The sequence below is a fragment of the Bidens hawaiensis genome, unplaced genomic scaffold (genome assembly GCF_021521415.1).
Source record: "Bidens hawaiensis isolate Kalapana, Puna unplaced genomic scaffold, B.hawaiensis_p1.1 tig00009070_1, whole genome shotgun sequence".
Lineage (NCBI taxonomy): Eukaryota > Viridiplantae > Streptophyta > Magnoliopsida > Asterales > Asteraceae > Bidens > Bidens hawaiensis.
The window spans coordinates 164,654-183,952 of NW_027491665.1; the positions used below are offsets into that span (position 1 = coordinate 164,654).

At 34.8% G+C, this 19,299-nt stretch overlaps 2 pseudogenes across 1 annotated transcript; both read left to right on the forward strand.

Annotated features, from left to right (window-relative positions):
* The first annotated feature begins 209 nt into the window (after positions 1-209).
* On the forward strand, positions 210-2,741 carry LOC143531028 (putative pentatricopeptide repeat-containing protein At3g15930 pseudogene; annotated as a pseudogene).
* A 10,870-nt stretch (positions 2,742-13,611) lies between these two features.
* Positions 13,612-19,299, forward strand: LOC143531012 (MLO-like protein 11; annotated as a pseudogene). Its single transcript, XR_013134951.1, has 16 exons — positions 13,612-13,751; positions 13,952-14,009; positions 14,092-14,313; positions 14,394-14,510; positions 14,602-14,631; positions 16,797-16,827; positions 16,915-17,009; positions 17,103-17,177; positions 17,353-17,438; positions 17,521-17,570; positions 17,656-17,696; positions 17,757-17,927; positions 18,008-18,043; positions 18,125-18,192; positions 18,333-18,393; positions 18,726-19,299. The product of XR_013134951.1 is annotated as an MLO-like protein 11 (transcript).

A 19,299-nucleotide genomic window follows, 5' to 3' on the forward strand; every position in this document is an offset into this window, starting at 1 on the left:
CTCACAATCAAATAAGTATTCAAATTAAAACCTAATTTAGCTTTACTGACCTCAGACGTATTTGATTTTGAAGTTGAATTTGCTTCTTTAGTGGATCTGGAAGCTGCGACGTCGACTGCCGGAAGCAGGTGACGTGAGATTGAAGGTAAATGAGTTGCGACTGATATGTACTGCATTCTTCACAACGTGCTGACCGCTAGCCGTCGCTAATGAGCGTGCAAGGGGTGCTTGAATCGTGACGGTTATCCTGACCTGTTATACCTTATCTAGTTATGGTCAACCTTACACCAAAACAAAACAAAACAAAAGTCATAAAAATAAATACTTTTATAATTGGTATGATCAACTCGTTGAAAACTTCGGTTGAGCAGACTTAATCGAGTCTGAATCTGAGCAGAGCCAACTTGCGAGCCTAAACGAGTATGTCATTTATATAATTTTTTAAAATATATATTTGATAATTATTAACTAATATATATATTTTATTAAAAAAAATAAAAATAACTAAATAATATATATATTTTTATACATAAAATTATAATAGAAAAGTTATATAAAAATAATTATAATTATATAAAAAATAATTGATAAATAGTAAACGAGTCGAGCCCGAGCCAAGCTCGAGTTTGAGAATCTACTCACGAGTCGAGCTCGAGCTTTGAAAATAGAGCTTGAAACGAGCCGAGTTCGAGCTCAAGCTCTGTGTAAGTTAAACGAGTCAACCTCGGGCTCAACTTGTTTGCACCCCTAGTAGACTTTTACCTCTGATCATTTAGCATAAGACATGCTTGATTCATCATAATAGCAATTTTAAATCGGTCAGCAAATCTATAACCAATTAACTTCAAATGACGTTGAATGAAAATTTTATGCATATGTGTTCATAACTCTCAGTCTATCTAATACTCACGCAACAACTTCCAGACCCACCATCACATCCTCCACCGCTAATCACCACATACATGGGCGTCTCAACACTTACTGTCTTAAAGTTTCTTAACAGTTCACTATTCAGACCTCTTAGTGTTTCAGCATTTTGAAGAAGTTGTCAAATAGCCCCTTACTCTATTTGATTTAAGTTTGGGAGTGGAAACGTAAATTGGAAAGGACAAGAATGGCCGATAACATGATTCCACGTGAACCACTCGAATTAAAGTACTATTCACGCCACTCAAATCATTAGTTTAGAACAAGGTTTGCACCTCCAGAGTCTCGAACCTCTGTTCCAAAACGGGTAACAACGCTACAATATAATGACCCAGCCAGCCGGACACACGAACATTTGCTGAAAGGCAAAACCATAATAATGTACACAAACATCAGCTAAACTAATATAAACCTCTTTATGGCGTCAACTTCCTCAATTATACTAATTAGTAAATTGGATTAGTGTTTTTAGTGATGAGATCGTACCATCACCAAAAACATGATGCCAAATTTTTGAAAAAGTGGGTACGGAATACCAAATCAATCCTAATCAAAAGAGTCTAGTACACTCTTGTTTCAATGTTATCAGTTTGTTCAAACTTAAAGGACATAAATAGTTGTAAGCACATTCATGGGTACATCAAAGATGGGATTATCGAACCGAATTTGGCATTGAATAATGGTAGCTGTGTGGAAATGGATGCTGCATTGGCGGTACGAGAGATGTGATTTCTTGGACTGCAGTTTTATTGGGTTTTCTTAATCTTGGAAACCTCGACTTTGCACGCGAGGTTTTTGGTAAAATGCCTGTGAGAGATTCGGTTTCATGGACTGCAATGATTGACGGGTATGCAAAACAAAACAGGTTTAAAGAGGGTTTGATGCTTTTCAAGAATATGCAAGATGCAAAAGTGGAACCGGATGAGCTCACGATGGTTAGCACTCTTACAGCCTGTGCTAACACGGGTGCACTCGAGTTAGGGTGAGTGGGTTAATGTTTGTATCGACAAAAAGAAGATCAAACACGATGTTTTTGATTTGTAGGAAATGCACTTGTAGACATGTACTTCAAATGTGGTGAAGTGAGTAAAGCAGTTGATGTTTTCAATAAAATTCCCAAAAGAGATAAGTTCACTTGGACTGCTATTATTATTGGTTATGCTATCAATGGATATGGAAATGAAGCTATTAACATGTTTAACAGGATGCTAAATGCATCGATAAAACCGAACCAAATATGTTTCCTAGGCGTTTTAACTGCTTGTACTCATGCGGGCATGGTGGATGAAGGTTTAAAGTTTTTTGTTGACACGTCCATCCACCATGGAATCGAGCTCGAGGTTGAGCATTATGGGTGTGTGGCTGATCTTTTGGGCCAGGCTGGGCTTTTAGCCCAAGCTTATGATCTCACAACCACTATGCCAATTAGCCCAAATGCGGTTGTTTGGCGGGCCCTTCTTGGAGCTTGCAGAGTTCATAAAGATGTAGATTTGGCTGAAATAGCAGCCAAGAAACTTATTGAATTAGAGCCGGATAATGGTGGAGTTTATGTATTATTATGTAACATATATGCAGCTTGTAATAATAGATGGGATGATTTACATAAATTAAGAAATATAATGATGATTAGAGGAGTAACAAAACCCCCGGGTTGTAATAGTATAGAGATTCATGGCACGGTTAGCAAGTTTGTTGCGCGCAATAGATCGCATCGTCGATCTAAGGAGATACATTCAACGGTTGAGATGATGACAGAAGATATGAGAATTTTAGGTTATGCTCCTAGTGAGACATTTCTTGACATAGGAGAGTGACATAAATTATAATATGCAATGTGGATGTATAATTTATTAAAAGCATGTTAATTGTATTAATAATTTATGTATTTGTTTATTTATTGTGTTTTGGATGTCTTAGGAAAGCTGGTAGATTATATTTGAATGACAAATTTCAATTCAAGTCACACACACTTTCCATATTTTTATAACCAGAGTTTAAAACTCTCCATGTCTTACAATTGTTTATTTGTTTAACGTTTATTTATTTATTTTAATGATTGTTTAGACTTTAGACTTGTTTTTATGTAAGTTGAGAGTATTTGACAATGTACGTACTGGATAAGAACGGGGTAGAGGTAGCCATCTGTAACTGACCCGTTGTCGTTTTGAGTTATTGAAATGTTAGTTGAGGGCACATGCATTGTTTTTTATATCAAACATCCATTTTCCGTTGGTACTTCAGTTTTATGTACATTCCATTATTGTTTTTGTTTTATTATTCATAATTGTATATTTTTTATCAACAACTAATTTTTTTATCTTATTTTAGTCTTCATGTCTCAAATAGGACTAGAATTCATAACCATTGAGGATCACAAACATTTACCGTTAGACCAAGCTAGTGATTATATTATTCATAATTATATACTTGCATGCGGTGTTGCAAAAATCCTGACTAGACACCGATTAATCCTCGATTAATCGCTAGTCCCCATTTCACTGATTTATTTTGGACTAGTCAGCCAATTAATCGTTCAACTGTCAAATCCGACCAAAATCGACGGTTTCCGGCGAGATTCCGACCAAAATCAGAGGTTTCCATCGAGATTCCAACCAAAATCAGCGGTTTTCGACGAAATTCCAGCAAAAACCAGCGGTTTCTAGCGGGATTCCAACCAATTTCCGCCCAAAATATGTTTGTGTATGTATAAGACTAAAAATTACATAAAAAATGTGTGCGTGTATATATAAAACTGAAAAATATACATTATAGTCCGATCCGATTGATCCCGATTAAACTCGATTAATCGTTAGTCCCCACCGCACTGCCCGACTAGCGACTAGCGATTTTTACAACACTGCTTGCATGTATACATCTCACATTTTCCAAAGTATTCATATTTTATCCCCACTTTTACAAATTTTCTTCTTGACAAGCCATTTCACTTTTTTCTCCTAGTTCTAGCTTACTAGAGGTGTTAAGTAAGTCATTTTCATGGGTTTCATAGTCGAATTCAACAAGAGCATGAAAGTTGTGTCATATGAAATCCAACATGATTCACATGTTTATATGAACAAGACCCTTAAACCAAAAAAACTTATTCTTTATTTTACATATTAATAATCTAAATTTACTAGGTATTATAACAAAAGAAACAAAAAATACAAAGTGTTTATAAAAAAAATATTTTAAACTATAAATTTGATGCTTGTTTCTCTTTTATCATTTAAATTTTGTTATAAAATACTCGATCAGTTTAAGTTATAACATAAAAATATTTAACATTGTAAAAACGTAAGGGCCGACCAAACACTACATGTTTAGTTAAGAGTGTTAGCATGTTTGATAAGCTGTCCTTAACCCGTTGAAACTAAATACGAATATGTGAATTTCATGTTAGTTTTAAGTAACTACTGTAATAATGTAATCTTCATTTCTATGTTCTCCATGCTTACAAAACTATACTTTAAAAATTAATAATATATTCAATGCAATTATAAAGAAAATAATCAATAAAATAGGTATAACTAATACATCCAAATAAATTACCGTTTGCCTTTTGATATTTTTCTCATATATTAATTAAGACTAATAATGCTCAAATATTTTTATTTTAATTAAACTTAGACAGAATTACAAATTTTGTCCTTTAAAAAAAGCCAAATTACGGTTCGTGTCCTTTTCTAAGTTTTCTTGCAGGCGGTGTACTTTAAACTTTTTTTTCCTACAAGTTATGTCCTTTACGCTAACTGGGTTAGAAAAACTCTGTTAAATCCCATCACGTGAGAAGCATGTGAGGGTAGTTTTGTCTTTTTGCCTACCCTGCTGCTTCTTCTTCTTCTTCTGTTTCTGTGCTGCCTTATCTCACTTCTCTCTCTATGTTCTACCACACCATCACCATAACCACTCCTCAAACACCATCACCACCACCACCATAGCTCCGCCACCAGCCACCGCTCCATCTCCGATTCCCTCATCCACCATCGTCCTCAATTCTGATTCGTTTGGAATTAGGGTTCTATCACAAAACACCTCTTTTTTAGGGTTTTAATTTCTGATTTTTGTTCATCTCTAAAAATAAACCAACCCTACCGTCACCAACCACCATGCCAGAATCGCCGCCACCATCATCACCATGCCTGAACACCACCCAATGTCGGAAACTGTCGTCACTAACAACTCCGGCCACAAAACCGTCTACCGAAATCTCTGACCACACAACCGTTCACCAACATCTCCTACCCGATTTTTCCATCAACCCCCTTGCTCCTCGTAAGAAGCCGCCGTCTCCGCCGGTTTGTTCTTTTCACTCGTCTTCTCCGGCGGACCTGCAACAGCGTCACCGCCATCTCTGATATAGGGATTAAAACTTAAAACGCACCATCAGAAGCTTCAATCGACTCAAGTTTTCGGATTAAAACCTGCAACAGTACCGCCACCATCTAATCATCGGTGATTCCAGGTTTTTCGGCAGTGAGAAACAAGGGGGTCGGTAATAGGACGATTTGAGTGGTCATTGTTGTTGTAGGGTGTGGTGGTGGTGGTGGTTGGGCTGTGAGCGGTGGCGTTTTCGGTGTGGCAGTACAGATTGTTTTACGGTGGTGGTGGTGGCTTTCTAACGAAGTAGATGTTTCCGTCGGAGACGACGGTTCAGCCGCAAAATCGTTAATTTCTGGCACCATTTTTCTGGGTTCTGAGCTTCTTGCTCTTCTCCGTTCTTTTTTAACTCTTTTTCTCACTCCAATTTCTGTTCTTTGCTCGGAATCTTGATTTTCCGGTAACTTGTTTTTCACTTCCGGCAACACTTTATTCAACTCCAAGCTGTTGTCTTTTTGCTCATCAGCTCCAGACACAGAATAATAAGTTCTGATTACTTCCGGTTTCTGCTCCGGCAGCGGAGATGGTGGTGACGGCGGCTGTGGCGGCGGAGATGGGGATTCAGCTTCAACAACCGGCTGTGACGGCGGCGCGTATGAATCTTGTTTATTATTATTAATATTAATATTATTAAGATCCATCACTGTATGGTGTTCTCGAAAATAATATCGATCATAGTTGAAATGGGTATCATCGGAGAACCGATAAGGTGACTCCACACGGTGGTTCCACTGCGGAGATAGCTGCCGGAGATCCGGGTAAGAGCTGGTGCTCCGATGTCATTTTAACTGAGTTTTTGCTCAAAAGGACAAAAAGACCAATATACCCTCACATGCGCCTCACGTGAGGGTATTTAACTGAGTTTTTCTAACCCAGTTAGCGTAAAGGACAAAACTTGTAGGAAAAAAAAGTTTAAAGTACACCGCCTGCTAGGAAACTTAGAAAAGGACACGAACCGTAATTTGGCTTTTTTTAAAGGACAAAATTTGTAATTCTGTCTTAAACTTAACTAAACCTACAATGCATTTTTTCATGTCAGATTCTTAACTACAACTAAAATAGTTGCAAATATTTCACATGTTTACACATTAATAAAACACTATTATATTCTTATAATTTCAACACTAAAAGAAACACATTATAAAAATATAAATAATATTAGTATTAATATAAATATTAGAAAGTAATGATTATTTTACTAATAATAATATAATGTTATTGTTGACAATAATAAACAAGGTGGGTAAGTTAAACTGTAATTTTTTAAAAGGTAAAAATATTAAACAGGTTAAACTGTATAATGTTACTAGTGTTTCTTCAGATGGTATTCTTAGGTGAGTTAGACATAGAGCATCAAAATTATCACGGACGGTTGACATTCTCGTATTAAAAAGACTTACATGGGTATTGGGAGTGATTACAATCACCGTTATAAAAAATAAAAAGAAAAACGAAAAAAAAAAAAAAAGAGTTCCAACCTAAATATTACTTAAAACAATTTAAACTTTTTGTTGGTCGTATGAAATCCAACATGATTCACATGTTTATATGAACAAGACCCTTAAACCAAAAAAACTTATTCTTTATTTTACATATTAATAAGACAGAATTACAAATTTTGTCCTTTAAAATAAGACGAATTACGGTTCGTGTCCTTTTCTAAGTTTCCTTGCAGGCGGTGTACTTTAAACTTTTTTTTCCTACAAGTTTTGTCCTTTACGCTAACTGGGTTAGAAAAACTCAGTTAAATACCCTCACGTGAGGCGCATGTGAGGGTATTTTGGTCTTTTCAACGAAGTGGTTAAAATATATTTAATATATATTTAATAATTAATATTTATAAAATAAACTCTCTCTCTCTCCAACCCATCTCCATCTCATCTCAGATTCATCATCACCACTCTCTCGGCCACCATCACCACCGCCACCACCTGCAAGGCTGCAAGTCTGCAACACCCAACATCACCACCGCTTATCCCCACCAACAAGTGTCACCATATCTGTGACCACCATTAGATCCGACCACCACTTATCCCGACCACCCTGCAACACCAAACTGCTTAGAACCCACAAACCCAGATCCAACTCGCCGGAGAACCCATAAACCCAGATTCCGGTCAAACTCGCCGGAGAAGACACAAACCCAGATCCATCTTCCAGATCCAACTCGCCGGAGAACCCACAAACCCAGATCCATCTTCACCGCCGCCACCAACCACTCCGGCCACCACCACAGCTCCGCCACCACCGCTCCATCTCCGTCACTGCTTATTCGCCACCACCACAGCTCCGCCACCACCGCTCCAGCTCCGACCACTCCTATGATCAGTGAATCGGAGGTTGAAGAAGAATCAGCAGAGGTTGCTCAGGTGGCCGGAATTTCTGATGGTCACCTGAACCATCACCTCCGATTTCCCCAATTTTAAGCAAGCAACAAACCCTTTACAAAAACCCTAATTATCTTCACACAATCAATCAATCCTTTAGTGAATCGGAGATGGGTTTGATTCTTCACCGCCGCCACCAACCACTCACACAATCAATCAATCCTTTGGGGGGTTTGAAGCCATGGATGAGATGGGTTTGGTTGGAAAACGTTAACTGGAGATGGGTTTGGTCGGAAACTTTGAATCGGAGATGGGTTTGATTGGAATTGAATTGAAAGGATTGATTGATTGTGTGAAAAGGTTGGAGAGAGAGAGAGTTTATTTTATAAATATTAATTATTAAATATATTTTAACCACTTCGTTGAAAAGACCAAAATACCCTCACATGCGCCTCACGTGAGGGTATTTAACTGAGTTTTTCTAACCCAGTTAGCGTAAAGGACAAAACTTGTAGGAAAAAAAAGTTTAAAGTACACCGCCTGCAAGGAAACTTAGAAAAGGACACGAACCGTAATTCGTTTTGTTTTAAAGGACAAAATTTGTAATTCTGTCTATTAATAATCTAAATTTACTAGGTATTATAACAAAAGAAACAAAAAATACAAAGTGTTTATAAAAAAAATATTTAGGTTAAAGTGTTTATAAAAAAATATTTTAAACTATAAATTTGATGCTTGTTTCTCTTTTATCATTTAAATTTTGTTATAAAATACTCGATCAGTTTAAGTTATAACATAAAAATATTTAACATTGTAAAAACGTAAGGGCCGACCAAACACTACATGTTTAGTTAAGAGTGTTAGCATGTTTGATAAGCTGTCCTTAACCCGTTGAAACTAAATACGAATATGTGAATTTCATGTTAGTTTTAAGTAACTACTGTAATAGTGTAATCTTCATTTCTATGTTCTCCATGCTTACAAAACTATACTTTAAAAATTAATAATATATTCAATGCAATTATAAAGAAAATAATCAATAAAATAGGTATAACTAATACATCCAAATAAATTACCGTTTGCCTTTTGATATTTTTCTCATATATTAATTAAGACTAATAATGCTCAAATATTTTTATTTTAATTAAACTTAACTAAACCTACAATGCATTTTTTCATGTCAGATTCTTAACTACAACTAAAATAGTTGCAAATATTTCACATGTTTACACATTAATAAAACACTATTATATTCTTATAATTTCAACACTAAAAGAAACACATTATAAAAATATAAATAATATTAGTATTAATATAAATATTAGAAAGTAATGATTATTTTACTAATAATAATATAATGTTATTGTTGACAATAATAAACAAGGTGGGTAAGTTAAACTGTAATTTTTTAAAAGGTAAAAATATTAAACAGGTTAAACTGTATAATGTTACTAGTGTTTCTTCAGATGGTATTCTTAGGTGAGTTAGACATAGAGCATCAAAATTATCACGGACGGTTGACATTCTCGTATTAAAAAGACTTACATGGGTATTGGGACTGATTACAATCACCGTTATAAAAAATAAAAAGAAAAACGAAAAAAAAAAAAAAAAAAAAGACTTCCAACCTAAATATTACTTAAAACAATTTAAACTTTTTGTTGGTCGTTTGGGAGACCTAAAGGATATGACCCACCCATATGTGCATATGTATATATGTGAGAGGGAACAAGCGTAAAAACTCCTCTTTGTGGGTAATATTTGAATAATATCTATCACTAAATTTTATATCCGAATCTTACTAAATGTTATCAAACATTTTTGCGTGCGTCACCACGTGTTCAAAAGATTTAAAGCTTATCGATCCCATTATACGAATCAAAACCCAGGTACTACTCGCTAAGCTAGTTCAAACTAAACATGCTATTTGGTTTTTAAAAAAAGTTATTTTAACTTTTAATAATAAGCTGACAGATCTTTATATAGTTACGACTTATGATGATGGTGATGATGATGCATTGCTTTTATTTTAATGTTTACGATGATGTATTTAAGCCAATGTTGTAAAAGTAGGTTTATAAGGCCGAGTACTCTCCGACTACTTGCTACAAGGTATGCCGCCGATGGGAGTTTCTATCACTCCGTCTAGTTACTAAGAATCGATCAAAGGTGGTCAACCGCAGTTAGAATCACATATAGTCGGTGAACTTGTGCCGATTTTGACTTAAAAATAAAACATACTTCGTATTTCTATAATATCAAAGAACAAATATAATTTTTTTTAATTAACGATTAGCAATTTTTAAAATAACTTATTAGTAGACTAATGATATTTTACATGGATATGATATTAAAAAAATTAATTTTCATTATATTTTCCATGTCCGAGTACTCTCCGAGCACTCCGAGTACACCCAACTATCCAGTCGGCTGCATAGGGTCCGCCTAGCGACTTTTGCAACCATGATTTAAACCGATTATCTGACTGTTTGAATTGGAAATTGAGCTATGGTCGGTTCGTTGGCATGTGTAACGGGTTGAACCGTTGAACCAACATTGGTTGGACTGCCTATTTATATAAGTGGCGGTTGAACTATCAACCCGGTTTGGGTTCTTTCTTATTTCTACGAAAATATATTTTTATAACACCCCCCCCTCCCTCTTAAAATAATCTCTCATATATTTTTTTATTTTTAAAATATAATTAGCATAATGATATAACATTTAAATTTCAGGTAATAATCACGTATTTTTTAAAATAATTCTCAACGTTATTCGGTTATGTCTGATTCAACCATCAAACTAGTGAATCAATGTGTCACGGTTTTCTTCACCCAGTTCAGTTTTTTAACACATTATTTAATGTATTTTGCTTGATGATGGTTCAAGTGTTTTGTTATATGCTAATCTCACTATATTATCTCTCTAAAAATATGGAGCTTTAGTCCTTTACATGTGTTAATAAATAACCTCTTTTAAGTATGTGACCATGTGAGTGTGCAAATACATGCTCAGATATAATATTATATATTATATAAAGGTAATAAAATAAATGTATAAGTCGTATTGTGTTTGGTTACTAGTTCAGATCCCCAAACCAACTTATCATATGGAGCAGAAGTACCCAATTATTATGACAATATATAAGTCAAAAGATTTTATAATCTTGAGATATTTCAACCAAAGTATTTCAAAACCCCATGTATATTGGGTTAACAATGGGACAGCACGACATGCTGAGCAAGTTGGGTAAGGTAAATCTGGTTTTAGTGTATGAAACATAATAGATAGATTTCAAGCCCGAGCTAGATCTGCTCTCGAGTTTCATTTAAAGAGGGAAAGGAAAAGAAGAGATGGAAATGAATTGTTGTGTTCCCGAGTTTCAATTAAGGAATGACTAAACAAAATGTGTGTTCTCGAGTTTCACTAAAGGAAAGAAAAGAAAGAAAATAAAAGATGAGAGAAATAAAGAGTAATCGTACAGGATCTCTTTTCTTCAAAAAATGAGGAATTGAAAGAAAAGAGAAAAATAGAAAAGGAAAGGAAAATAACCTTACTAAGGGTGGATGGGACGTTCAACCCGCCACCCATGCGAGCTCCCTAGTACCCCTAGTACATCGTTTCAAGTGTTCGAGTATAGGAAGCGAGTAAATAAAACGAGTAGTATAACTCGAGGCAAGTATGCTGATAAACTATAGCTCAAGATCAACTATCAAGAAGGATTGAAGGAAGGATTGACTTTTCTCTGTATCAACAATAGCTCAATGCATGTATTAAAAAGAAATGGTTCGAATTATGTAAGGTACAACTACATGAATACTCAGTTAAACAGGTCTTATTTGGAATAAACAAGTTATATTAAACGACCAAGACCTAATTATTTTTTGTGTTGTATTGAGCCAAGAATTGCATCTATCCGAAATCAATGTATTGACTTGTGAAGATATTAAAAAGGGAAAATACATTTGAAATGAATTATACTTTTATTACATAACTCCTTATAAAATGAACCTTTAAATATACTTCTATATATACACATGTATAATGGAAAAAAAAAATACAAACTAATAATACTGGTAATCTTAAATATAAATAAACGAAACCTTTAAAAGCTTTCTGGTTGTTCCCCGCATCCTCTCAAGCCACTAGATTGTTTTATTTGTAAATGTATGTTTCTCATGCATTTGACCCGAATTCGCCGGTACGAGTCTCAGCAAACCCATATAGCCCTTAAACTGGCTATAACATCTAACTAAATTAAAAATTAATCTCACTACATATTTGATATGAAAATCCAATAAAATATGAATATACTAAAAATTAATACCCGATTAAAAAAAATATTATTTAAAATTAATAAACAATTTTACAGTAAAAAAGCAGTAAGCTGGTCATAGTTCTCATCAAACACAGATAGTTTTTAAACCTGGCTATAACATCTCATTTATTTGTGAAACACTTTCATCATCAAACCCGAAGTATATTATTAACTTCTTTCCAATAAATAAAATTAAGATCTAAAAAAATATATAAATATTATAAACGAATAATGTAAAACAAACCCGTATTACGAGGGATAAAAGAAATTTATAATTATAATAAAACACCAATGAAAAGAGAAAAGGAAAGAAATTTGATGTGATTGTAACGGTGATTAGAATTTTAAACTATTATTACTTTTACGTTAACAAATTGACTCTTAAGTTAGAACATTATTGACTTTTAAGTGAAGTTTCGTACTTTCATTTCATACGATTGCTCTGTGATATAACTTATACATATATAGATGGATCCTTAAATATATATATTTTTGAATGACTTCAATTAGTTCTTTCATTGTAAATATATATATATATATATATATATATATATATATATATATATATCTTCACGTGAAAAACTGCACCCAATATTAATATTGATATTAATATTAATATAATATATTATTATTCTTATTATTTCATACAAGTTGATTTTAAATAGTGATAAGTGCTAATATATATAATTAATTAAGTAAATAATCTAATAATACAAACCCAATAATGGGCTTATCATAACCCTAAGCCACATGTTATTGTTCTGAACGAAAAATAAAATGAATATAATCATTTTCAGTAACACAAAACCTGAATGTTTACACAACTAACAGTTTACATAAAAATTACTATTTAAAACACATGAACATGCATATAAATAATAAAAAAAATTGAATAATAAATAGGAGCTATAAAAGAATACCCAAATTATTATTATTATTATTATTATTATCTCAACGTCCAAAATAATCAAGGACCGTAGAAAAACAATGGAATCAAACAGTCCCCTTAACCCCTTTGAACAACCGACGTCGTTTCCGCTAATTACGCGCAAATCTCGTATTATGAGTGAGATACAGAAAGCAGAGCAAATCAAAACGAAGCTGCCTAGAAATTAAAACCCACCCTCAATTCATTATATTATTATACATATATACATGCACTTTACATACATCTGTAATCTTTATTATCAAAGGTGTCTGCTTTCATCATTTGTTTATCATTACTGACTCAAAAGCGAGTTGGGTATCTTTCAAACCAGTAAAGATTCTTTCTTTTCTCTTCAAAATCTTTCATACATATACAAACTACAATAATCATAACCATAAAGATCCAATTAATAATAAAAAGTTCTCATCTTGGTTTGCTTCCACTGTATTTTATTTACAGTAGTTAATTTTTTTTAATTTAATTTACTACTACCGAACTCGTGGGATCAAGCATTTGAATTATTAATATTGTTGTGGGTCTTTACTGTATGCACACAACCTGTTCGACTAAATGTCTCTGAGAGATTTGGATTTGAAGACTATGATTGGAGCTAATGACCCCGGCTTTCAAGTAATTACCAGGTCTTGTTATTATTCTGGATATTAAAACAAGAACCAAGAAACAAGATATTTGCTAGATATTGTGTGTGTTTGTATGCTATTGGATAAAAATTTGGTGAAACATGTCATCTGAAGCTGACAAAGAGGAATCAAGATCTTTAGCTTTGACTCCAACATGGGCTGTGGCTACTGTCTTGACCATCTTTGTTGTTGTTTCCTTGCTTGTTGAGCGATCGATTCATCGGTTAAGTAATGTAAGTTTTCATCATCTTCATAAAGTTTCTTAATTTATAGATATATTTGTACCACTATGAGCAACAAAATGAAGTTAAATCCCTTTTTGAAGCTAAAATAACTACATATGAGAAGATGTTATGTTGCTATAAGGTGTATATATATATATATATATTTAGGTTTGATCTTGTTTATGTGACAATTTGTTCTAATATGCCAGTGGTTGAAGAAAACAAATCGCAAGCCGTTGCTTGCTGCGGTGGAGAAAATGAAAGAAGGTATTTTGGTATACAAAATCTTTTTAAGAATTTTTGATGTTTTTATATGGTTAATGATCAAGTTTTGGTTGTGTATGTGCAGAGTTGATGCTTCTTGGATTCATATCTCTGCTTCTTACAGCCACTTCTAGTATTATATCAAATATATGTATTCCCTCAAGATACTACGACAGTGCGTTTGCTCCGTGCACTAGATCCGAGGTTGATGAAGAAATGGAGAATAAGCGGAAACTTTTTATGAGCTTTTTGTATCCTCATAGGAAGGAGGGTGTTGAATGCGTTGAACCAGAACACCTGTCCAAAGGTGAGTTACAATAATTGTATCATCTTTTTATATATTCCTTTTTATTAAATTATAGTTATCTTACGATTTTTCGTTTACAGGATCACCAGCCGTTTGTATCATATGAAGGCCTTGAGCAATTACACCGCTTTATTTTTGTTATGGCAATTACACACGTGTCTTACAGTTGCTTAACAATGCTTCTGGCTGTCGTGAAGGTTACATACTTTTTTATTTAGTTATAACTGAAAATTGTTAAAAAAAAGTAACAAAGTATGAATATATTTTTGTTTGTTGTGATACATTTAGATCCACAGTTGGAGGAAATGGGAGGATGAGGCTCAAGCAGACGTGCACAAATCGGGTTCACCTTGAAAACCCGAACCGGTTCAGAACCGGTTTTTCTTACACCGGGTAGAAAATGACACCGGTTCCAGTCAGGAACCGGTTCGGTTCCTGACCCGAACCGATGCCCAGAAATGCAAACTTTTAGGAACCGGGTAGGGTTGGAACTGGGACCGGTTATTACGTAAAAACCGGTTCCACCGGTTTTTTTTGAAATTCAAACATTATAGCTGTTAGAAACCGGTTCCAACGGCTATATAGCTGTTTTTGACCGTTGGAACCGGTTTTATTACTATATTTAGCTAATTTTCATTCTATAAATATCAATGTATGAGTGTGTACTTGTTAAACCACTTCCAAAACTATAAAACACACTCCAAAAGACAATTAAGCTTAAACCGACAACAAATGGCAACTAATGACGACGTTGTTATGGTGATCGAAACAACAAGATGCCCCGATGTTTGGGTTCATTACGATTTGTGTCTAATGACCGACTCACATGAGATGGCACGTTGCAAATATTGCTCGAAGTTTCTTAAAGCAGGGTCTAACTCGATATTACGAAAACATACGAATAAGTATTGTCGAGAGAAAAGAAGTTTGGATGCTAAAAAAGCGGAAGTGGGAGAATCGTCCGGCTCTACAACCCAAAAATAAGTATTCCCGAATTAAAACGACGGACTTTGTTTTTTAAGTTTTAGTTGTTATGTTTAGTATCTTTATGTTTTAATAATGTTTGTAATAGTTATTGTTTAAATAAATAAAATGTTCGTCGTTATTAAAAAAATAACAAAAAATTAATCATGAGTAACAAAAGTAATTATAATTAAACAAATCAAAACTAAATATTAGTTGAACAAGTTACAAATAATTTTACTAAAACAAATAAAAAACACAAATTACAACTCTTCTTCGTCTTCATTCTCGTCTTCACCCTCGTCTTCGTTAGCGATGGTGCGTTTCATCAATTGCCATGTCACCAGATCAACCCAATGAGCGGTGACACATATGTATGATTCGGGCAACCCGTGTGGTGCCGACCAAACATCGGTAGTTAAACTAACCATGGCTTCTAAAGAATGAAAAGACTCGATTAACTCTTTTTTAGCACACTCCCACAACCTGATACAATGACGTCTTAAGGTAGTACGACTTACATGTGTGTATCGCGGTTGTAGAGTTTCTTGAATCAACGACGTCAAATCCGGGTCATCAAAGTGGTTAAACGGCAAACCTAGTTGAATAACGAACTTTGCCATTCTATCTTGAACTTGAGTCGTGTTGTAACGAAATAGTGTACCATCTTTACCCAAGTCAATTTGATCGGTCGCGTCAATCCCTTTCAACGCCTTGCAATATGGCTTCTCGATGTGCTTTCTCAAAGTAGAGTTGGAATCGTGCTTTAATAGTGAACCACATAGTTTGCAACGAGCCTTTTGATAACCTTCGTCATCCACAATCAAATCCCAATTCTTCCATATGTCTTCGTTGCGGTTATGGTTGACTACCGTAACAATCCTTGGGTCCTCCGTAGCAGGAACGGGGGCAACAAAAACACTCTTCTTAGCCTTCTTGTTAGTTTTTTTGATGGGTGCCATAATAATATTTAGTTGGATGGTCGGGTAACGGAACGGGTTTGCTAAAGGAGTAGTATTTTAGTTTATTTTTGAGTTTGGTGGTGAAACAAGTAATGGAAAACAACTTATATATAGTTTTTGGGCTACAAGAACCGGTTCCAACGGCTATATTACCGTTGGAACCGGTTCCAACGGCTATTATTTGTCTCAAAAACCGGTTCCAACGGCTATATTACCGTTGGAACCGGTTACAACGGCTATTTTGTGTCTCAAAAACCGGTTCCACCGGCCATATTACCGTTGGAACCGGTTCCAACGGCTAGTTTGGCCTGTGTTTGACTTTTCAAAAAAACCCGCCGAAACCGGTTTTTTCGGGTAGGAACCGAACCGGTTACAATTAGGAACCGGGTAGGAATCGGGTTGGAACCGATGGGGACATACAAATAGGAGAACCGGGTACGATTTTCGGGTACAAAAATACCCAAACCGGGTATAGGGCCAACCGGGTAGGAACTAGAACCGGTTCCGGTTCGGTTCCACCAGTTAGGTTCAGGAACCGGTTTTTTTGTGCACGTCTAGGCTCAAGTGGATCAACATGATGTGTTAACCGGTATTATATACGTGATGTATATCTAGTTCATAATTATTCTTAAACATAAAATGTGATATATATTTATATAACATATTTATAATGCAGAAATATCAAGAAATAAGACAATGAGGAGGTAATCAACAATTGCCAAATTCCACTCATCAAATACAATGGTTGTAAATGGTTTCTTTTCATGGATGGTAACTATCTCCCAATTTGCATACCAATTTGATCTTTATATTCAGAAATTACAAATTATAAATTTTTATACTTTTGTTTAAATTGCTTAACAGATATGTTTCTTTCGGCAATTTGGGCGTTCGGTTGTTCGTGCGGATTACCTTACACTGCGTAAAGCCTTCATCTTGGTATGTCGAATTTATATATATAATAAATATATTATTCTATGCTAATAATACAAACAAACTTAATGAAGTATGCATCGACTTATGTTTACTTGGAGCATATTCATAATTTAGTTGGTCAACAGTGGTCAATCTCAGATTATTGTTCACAGTTGTTTGTTTCTCTTATTCATGGCAGAATCACAACCTCACATCAAAATATGATTTTCACAGTTATATGATCCGTTCTATGGAAGAAGAATTTCAAAGAATAGTTGGAGTAAGGTAATGAAAAATTTTCCTGACCTTATTTACATATGCCAAACGCATACATGAATATCAATCATGTTTGTTCGGGTGTTTGCAGCGGTCCACTTTGGGGATTTGTGGTTGCTTTTATGCTCTTTAATGTGAAAGGTACAAATGTTAAACTAATTATGTATCATATTAAAACCGTGATGGAAAAACTCAATCTTGATTAACCGTTGTTCGTTTCTCGCAGGATCAAATCTTTATTTCTGGATTGCCATTATTCCTATCACTGTAAGTAATTTTTGTTTGTTAATATTCTGAATTCTGATAAACGCGTGTGTTTATGCTCAGCTTGTTCTACTTGTGGGGACGAAGTTACAACATGTTATTGCCACTTTGGCACTAGAGAGTGCTGGAATTACAGGGTATGTAACCGAAACAAGATTAAAGCCTCGAGATGAACTATTTTGGTTTAAGAAGCCGGAGTTATTGCTCAAGTTGATCCATTTTATTCTTTTCCAGGTCAAAATCTTTTTCTTTTTTTAAAATGCGTTTTTTTTCATTATTATTTGCTTCAATTCTGGTTAATTTGTTCTATGCAGAATGCATTTGAGCTAGCTTCATTCTTTTGGTTCTGGGTAATTTTTTTACTTGATTTTATTTACCATATCTAATCTTTAAACTTGCTTTTTTATAAACCATTTCTTGTGTTATTGCAGTGGCAATTTGGCTACGATTCTTGTTTTATCAAGAACCATTTGCTCGTGTATATGCGACTGTTTTTCGGGTATGCACATATTACCATTTTCACCTTGTTTTCTTGCAAGTTGTTTACAGGCCATGAAAAGGAGGGGTCGGGCCGGGTTTGTAACGGTCAAAAAGTCAAAGTCATTCTCAATGTTCTTACATCTTATTTTCTTCTTATAGGTTTGTGGGCCAGTTCTTATGCAGTTATATCACCCTGCCACTTTATGCACTCGTTACGCAGGTATATTTTCAAACCGAAGTTAAATATTTAGGATAAATTACAGTTTTCGCCCTTCATGTTTGGGTAACTTGCAGATCGTGTCCTTTAACTCAATAAGTACAAAAAGCGTCCCTAAAGTTCAATAAGTACACGTTCTCTATATAATCCGGACCGGGCCAACAAAGTGTTAGTGGAAAGGACGAAAAATGTGACAAGGTGTAAACTTTAGTTGTACTTATTGAAGTTAAAGGACAAGATCTACAAGTAAACCCCATACATAAAGTTTGAAAACGGTAACCGACCCACATGTTCTTATATTTACATTCATCTGAACTCTATATCACAATCTGCAGATGGGTACAAATTACAAGGCTGCATTGATTCCCCAAAGAATAAGAGACACGATCCACGGTTGGGGAAAAGAAGCCAGAAGAAGGAGAAGGCGGCTAGGAATATATGGTGATGACTCAACGGTTCACACTGACACAAGCACCGTGGTGTCTGTAGAGGAATATGACAACCATGAGCTCGATAGTCCACGAGCCGGGTTGGAACCCAGCCCAGGTCTTGAAATTGAGTTGCAATCACATAGTGTGTTGATGCCAGAATCAGATGGTTCGGACTCACCGTTCGTGGTTAATGAAAACTCGAGTCGGGTGGGTACACCTCTGCTTAAACCCAGTGCATCTATGTCTTCTGCCGCTTCACCAAGTTTTGTGCCGGAAATCGTTACGCGATCATCGTCGTTGCCTGCTCACGCAGAATGAAGGTGAAGGTGAAGGTGAAGATGAAGACGAATAGCTTATACATTTACTTTTACCTGTTAATATGTTGAGGTAGAAGCGTAATTATATAAAAGTCTGAAATTTTACGATCATAAATGTAGAACTATAATTACAGTTACAATTACAACTACAATTACAATCC